General features: G+C 38.4%; 1 pseudogene; it reads left to right on the forward strand.

Annotated features, from left to right (window-relative positions):
• Nucleotides 1–6,035, forward strand: part of LOC101647820 — a 17,497-nt pseudogene extending 11,462 nt beyond the window's left edge.
• Nucleotides 6,036–6,922: the final 887 nt, after the last annotated feature.

The following is a 6,922-nucleotide window of genomic DNA, read 5'->3' on the forward strand; positions in this document are numbered from 1 at the left end:
TATATTTATAGGTTTAGCATTAAGATAGCAGATGGATATTGGGCCTCCACTCAATTACTCCCTCAAGGCAAGAACGCTTTGTTCTATTGAACTGTCATTCCATGATGCTCACCTTCCCACATGATCGCTGACGACAAAGTGGGTGTATGAGCAAATGTGGTGAAGAAAGCTGATGGTACCCGGCTACCAAAAGTTATAGCATCTTGGATCTTAAAGACTTGAAGGTAAAGAAGCGGCCATCTAGCTCAGAAGCAACAAAACCCACATGGAAGAAGCTCACAAGTCTGTGTGATCACAAGGTGCCGAAGGGATCAGTTTTCAGGCATCAAAGAACAAAAAATTTATTATTGTGTGCTCACATTCCCCATACATCCGCTCAAGACAAAAGGGTGCATAGACAAATATGGTGAAGAAAGCTGATGGTGCCCAGCTATCACATATACAGCTTCTGGGGTCTTAAAGGCTTGAAGGTAAACAAGCAGCCATCTAGCTCAGAAGCAACAATGTCCACATAAAAGAAGCACATCAGCCTGTGTGATCACGAGGTGTCAAAGGGATCAGGTATCAGGCATCAAAGAACAACAATCATATCATTGTGAATGGGGGTGGGGGGGGTGGGAAGTAGGGATCCAAAACCCATCTGTAGGCAATGGTCATTTCTCCTGCTAGTATTCCTAAAATTCATCACATTGCAGCAACAGTTCAAGATTTAGGTCTTTTCATCATGTCAAGGTTCAAATGAGTTTCCTGCACATAATTCCTAAAGTATGGCTCCTTTAAGAGCTGAAGAACTTTTAGCTACTAAAACATCAAATTGTCTCTTCATTAAACATTAAACACACTATGGTAAATAGACAAACCATAACTATACTAGAAGATACCATTCATAAAGGAGACATAGAACAGTCACAAAGAGACTGTCTTAAATCTAGTCAGACATTGGGCCTCCACTCAAGTATTCCCTTGATGCAAGAACACTTTGTTCTATTAAACTGGCTTTCCATGATGCCCACCTTCCTGACAAGATCACTGAAGACATAGCAGGCGCATAAGCAGATGTGGTGAAGAAAGCTGATGGTGTCCGGCTTTCAAAAGATATAGCATCTGAGGTTTTAAAGACTTGAAGGTCAACAAGTGGCCATTCAGCTCAGTAGCAACAAAGCCCACATGGAAGAAGCACACCAGCCTGTGCGATCACAAGGTGTTGAATGGATCAGGTATTAAGCATCATCAGAACAAAAAATCATATCATTTTGAATAAGGGGGCCTGTGGAGTGGAGACCCAAAGCCCATCTGTAGGAAACTGGACTTGCCATTACAGAAGGTTCGCGGGGAGGAGATGAGCCAGTCAGGGTGCAGTGTAGCAACGATGAAACCTACAATTTTCCTCTAGTTCCTAAATGCTTCCTTCCACTTCCACCACCCACTATTATGATCCCAATTCTACATTAAAAATCTGGCTAGACCAGAGGATTTACACTGATACAGATAAGAACTGGAAACACAGGGAATCAAGGGTGCATGATCCCTTTAGGACCAGTGGTGAGAGTCGCGATCCTGGGAAGGTGGATGGAAGGTGGTATGGAAAGGGGAAGCTGATTACAAGGATCTACATATAACCTCCTCCCTGGGGGATGGACAACAGAAAATTGGGTGAAGGGAGATGTCAGACAGTGTACGATATGACAAAATAATAATTTATAAATTATCATGGGTTAATGAGGGAGGGAGGAGTAGGGAAGGCAGGGGGGGAAATGAGGAGCTGATGACGGGCTTAAGTGGAGAGCAAATGTTTTGAGAATGATGAACTCAATGAATGTACAAATGTGCTTTACACTTTTGTATGTATGTATGTATTGATGCATATATGGATTGTTGCATGTATGGATTGTGATAAAAGCTGAATGAGCCCTTAATAAAATGATTTTTTAAAAGTACAAAATCCATTTGCAGCATCTCCCATGCAGCTTAAGCCTCTGGTGAATCTCTTCTGATGAAGGACAGGGATGGGAAAGGCCTTTTAACCAGACTACATGGCAGGGTGGATTGCTTCCATTGTAGTTACACCGAAATACGACACATTGTCATGGATCTCCCTCTTGACCAAAGTATAATAGCTCAAGTTTGTAATATTTCCAACTTTGCTATCAATTGAGAGTTTTCTGTTTCACTGTGTCATTGTTACTGAGACATTTGTTTGTATTCTGTCTTGATCTTGGTTGCTTTTCTGCATATGAAACCCAAAGTAGGCAAACCTATAGAGACAACAACTGGGTCAATATATACAAAGGGACGTGACAGGGGAGGGTGGTGGGAAATGGGGCATTCACAACAACGAGGATAAGTAAGAAGACATGTCCTGGAATTGATTGTGGTGACAGCTGCACACACTTATGAGTGTGATTGAACTATAGAAATGGATGATGGGGGAAAGGTATATCGGTGAAATTGACGACAAAAATGAACGAACTTATTTTTTTTAAGAATAAAAAATCTAATCAGAAACCATTGTTTAATTCTGTCCTTTACATTCAGGCTCATAATGAAAAATGAAGGTAAAATTCTCTTTAAAACTTATGAGGGGACTTCAAAAAGTTCTTGGACAACAACATGAAAAGATAATGGAATTTTTCCATAAATGCTTAGAGGTTCTGTTGTATAAATATTTCATATGATCTTGTTAGAGTGTACTCCACAACTGAATTTGAGACAATCTCCTCTAAGGCTTCGACCTAACTTCAAGAATGAAGAAAATGTTCAAAAATTGAATGTGATGATCATTGCACAGCTCTTTTTAATAGATTGAAATCCTTAGATTTCAGGGTATGCTAAGTATATTCCAATTAAACTGGTGAAAAAGGCATACAAATGGGTAAATAAATCCTAACATAGCAATATAGAAAAATAAAAGGATATGGTGAAGCAACACCTTTACATGTCATAAACAGAGACACACCTGAGTTGTAGGAGGTGTACCACTGTGCCCTGAGCACTTCTTGAAGAACTTGGCTGATGAACACTTTCTATTAACCATCACAGTTTCCATTGCTGCTGTCAGAGATCACTATGCAAGTTAAAAGCAGTACTATCATATCTGAGATCCTCCCTGGGTCAAGGTAAACTGTGTGGTCTTGCTCTGCTGAATACAGAAAGAGAAGGAATTAGGAAAACATTTTATCAGTAAAAACAAGAAATGTGCAGTTGTATTTTTCAATAGTGCCATGCTCTGTTAAGTAAAAGTAAAAATATAAGCTTGATTTGTCAGGCTGGATTGACAAGAGAAACAAATCCAGAGATACTCAAATATGCATAAGATATATCTGTATATCAAAAAGTAATTATATATCAAGAAAACATCCCAGCCCAGTCCAATTCAAGTCCATAAGTCTGATACTAGTCCATAACTCCCTCTTCACATTCATGCAGCCAAATGCAATGATGCAGAATGCAGGAAGATCACCCATTGGTGGGTGCAAAGTCTTGTGGATCCAATGGCAGTGGGAGCATCACAGGTGTCTGGCAAGTTCTACTGTGGCTCACTCACAGGAAGGTGAAGATAGTGAGAAAGGGGAGAGGTTCCCAGGATTCTCCTTATGAGAAGGCCACATCCAAAAGGAGGCACCCTCAGTTTGTGACCTGATTGACAGGCTGAATACCACATTTTAATATATCTTCAAGTTGACATGAAAATATGTAACTACCACACTTGCTTTATATTTTTAATTGGTTTTAATTGATTTTACTGAAAAAATTAAAAAAATTAATAATAGGTGTCTGATGTTTGGACATGGGCACAGCTTCAGTGCTTTTCATAGACGCTGTATTATAAACACACTTCTGGTCTTGTAAACTTTTTTGGTTTTTGCTTGTAAAAGTCTGTGAAGCATATCTTTAAGATTCTTAGGGTCCTTCTGGTAAGGCATGGAGTGTCCAAGAGTCTGGATCTTAATCATATGACATGCTATGAAAAGTGGCTCATTTATCTTTTCCATCTTTCTACCAAGAATCTTTCACTAAGAATTCAAACAGGAAATAGATGATAATCTACCTACATAGAAGTGGGAAAAAGAACTTACAATTTGAGTAGAGATTAATCAATATGATTTCTTAAAAGTCTCCCAATTCTAAGATTCAATGAGTCTTAAACCATATCTAAATTATAAATCTGAGAATCACTCAATCCAGGTTATATTGGCTTTGTAATGAAGCGAAAAGTAGGCATTATTAACCTAAACATGCATTTATTTTGCAGTGAGCATATTGACCTATAGAGATCACCATATTTGTTGGGTGTTCCTGAATCTATATGACAAATTATAGTACTTCTCAATAATTTTGCTGGTGAACACTAATAAGCTAAAATTCCCAGTAATGAGACATGATCATTAGTTCACCTCACCAGAAATATATTGCATAGGAAACTCCATGTAATTGTTCATTTTGACCCCAAGGTATTTACAAGGAGTCCCAAATGCCCAAAGCAACCTGCGATCTCTCTGCTCATACCAGGGGAACACCATCGCCCCACCTCCTGTGACAAAAGGAAGGTTAATATGGCCTTATTTTCTTCTCTCCACAGACTAGGTTTGACAGAACATGCCTGACTCACAAACATCGCAGAGACTCCTGCATCGTGGCTCCTCACACTGACAAGTCCTACCTAAGCTTAGGGTGGGGAGGTTCCTGGATGTGTTCTGGTGAGTGTTTTTGGACTACAGAAGAGAAATTTTCTGAATCCTGGAAAGACAATAAATTACAGAGCTTGAGCGGTTATGATAAAGTCCATTGTCATTTGATTCATAAAAACTGAATTTAAAAGTTAGCAGAAGATGTAAGATGTTTACAAGAAAATTAGGAATCCACACAAGAGAGTTGTAAACTGTTCACATTAGGGAAACTTTCTGTAGAGTTCAAATGTCATCTCCCCAGCAATATTCTTCTTTGTGTGGTGAGCAAAGAGCAAATGTTGGGTGAATGAACTATGGGAAGCATCATTTAATATTTCTTCTATTCTTATGGTTCACTGACCTTAAGCACGAATTATAAGATATGTGAGGTCCTTTCTACACTAGATACCACAGATACATTGCTTAAACATGATAGAAAATAGGGGAAGGAAAATGATAGATCAAGATATTGTGATGTCACAAAAACACTTTTCATAAAGTAAACATTACAAGTGCCCCATGACCTATGCAAAACACAAACAACAGAAAAATGGGTAAATGGAGACAGTGATTGGGGTGAGACATGAAAAAAAAATTTATAAGTTATCAAGGGTTAATGAGAGAGGGAAGATTGTGGATAGGGTGAGCCATGAGGAGCTGATACCAAGGGCTCAAGTAGAAACAAAATATTTTGAAAATGATGTACAAACATGATTGACACAATGGATGCATGTATGGATTGTGATAAGAGCTGTATAAGCCCCCAATAAAATGTTTTTTTATTAATGCCCCATCTTGGTATTCTCTGTCTCCACTAAGGCAGCCCTCTGGCTCTTGCTGCATGTTGGTGTTTGAAGGATGCTCCCTTCTTCACATTTATCATCAGCAAGAATCATGAAAAGTTAGCCGAACTTCAGGCTCAGGTCCAGATAGGGGACAAGGGTACAGCTCACAGAACTATGAAGGTGGTACGTAGAACAGCTACAGTTGATGACAAAAAACTTCAGAGAACTCTTTAAAAATTGGCTGGGAATAATATAGCTGGTATTGAAGAGACAGACATGATTAAAGGGGATGGAACACCATTCATTTCATTTCAACTATCCCAAGGTACAAGCTCCCCTCTCTGCTAACACATGTGTTATTACTGGTCATGCAAAAGCCAAGCTATCCACAGAAATGGTTCCTAAAATATTAAGTCAGGTTGTTGCTGACAGCTTCACAAGTCTTAGGAAATGATCTGAACAGTTCCCAAGGCAAGTGTTGGATAGCAAAACCCCAAAGACAGAAGACATTGATGAGGAAGATAATGATGTTCCAGATCTCATAGAAAATGTTGATGGGGCATCGAAGAATGAAGCTAACTAAAATCCTTCCTGCTTTTTGGAAGTTGGCATGGAATAGATTTAACAGCTCAGCTACCTGGTTCCAAATCTTTACAGACATAGAGAACAACACCTGCTCCTAGTTCAGTCATATAAATACCTTGTATATTAAAGATGCTGTTTGTTCAGCATTTTTGGTCGTTTGATTTGCACTTTGAACTTCCTCCCAGGATCTAATATTTGGCCAACTGCAAAGTATCTGTGCAGTTTGAGGGTGCTTGGGGGTTTTTAATCTTGATTTTGTTAGGTTTTGGTTGGGAATTTTGCATCTGAATATGTTTATATATGTATGTGGGTATGTGTATGTGTGTACAGTGGAAAGCAAATTGGAAACACTTTTATTTATCCTCCCCCCCTTGATCTACTGTAATTGTTATAAACAGATATTTTCTTCACCCATTTTACTCCCATGCATTAGTTAAAATATGTAGCATAAAAAATATAAAATAACATGTAGTATAGGGTTCACTGGTTTAAAGTACAGGCTGTGTTTTTAAAATATACACACATGTGACCACTCTAGCTGCATGTTCTGTTTCATCTTGCCTCATATTCAACATCTCTGAGTATACTGTTTTTGAATCTCTACAAATTTGGCCCATTCAAATGCTATCACATTTTTGCTTTAAATTTTATTTTAACCAGTTATGGTAAACATCGATTGATATGTTTATTGGTCAGTTTATTTTTGCTAAAATATACTATATACTATGTACTAGAACATACTAAAATGTACTAGAAAATGCATGCCCTGTCACTTTTCTGAGAGAAACTTACAATGTTGCAGCTCGCTTTATAGGATATAATAGGTTAAGGGTAGTGTATTTTGGTATATTATCAATGTATTATGTGGTCATTTTTTCCCCAATA

This window comes from Echinops telfairi, unplaced genomic scaffold (genome assembly GCF_000313985.2).
Source record: "Echinops telfairi isolate 266 unplaced genomic scaffold, ASM31398v2 ScPeMD7_7453;HRSCAF=8491, whole genome shotgun sequence".
Classification (NCBI taxonomy): Eukaryota; Metazoa; Chordata; class Mammalia; order Afrosoricida; family Tenrecidae; genus Echinops; species Echinops telfairi.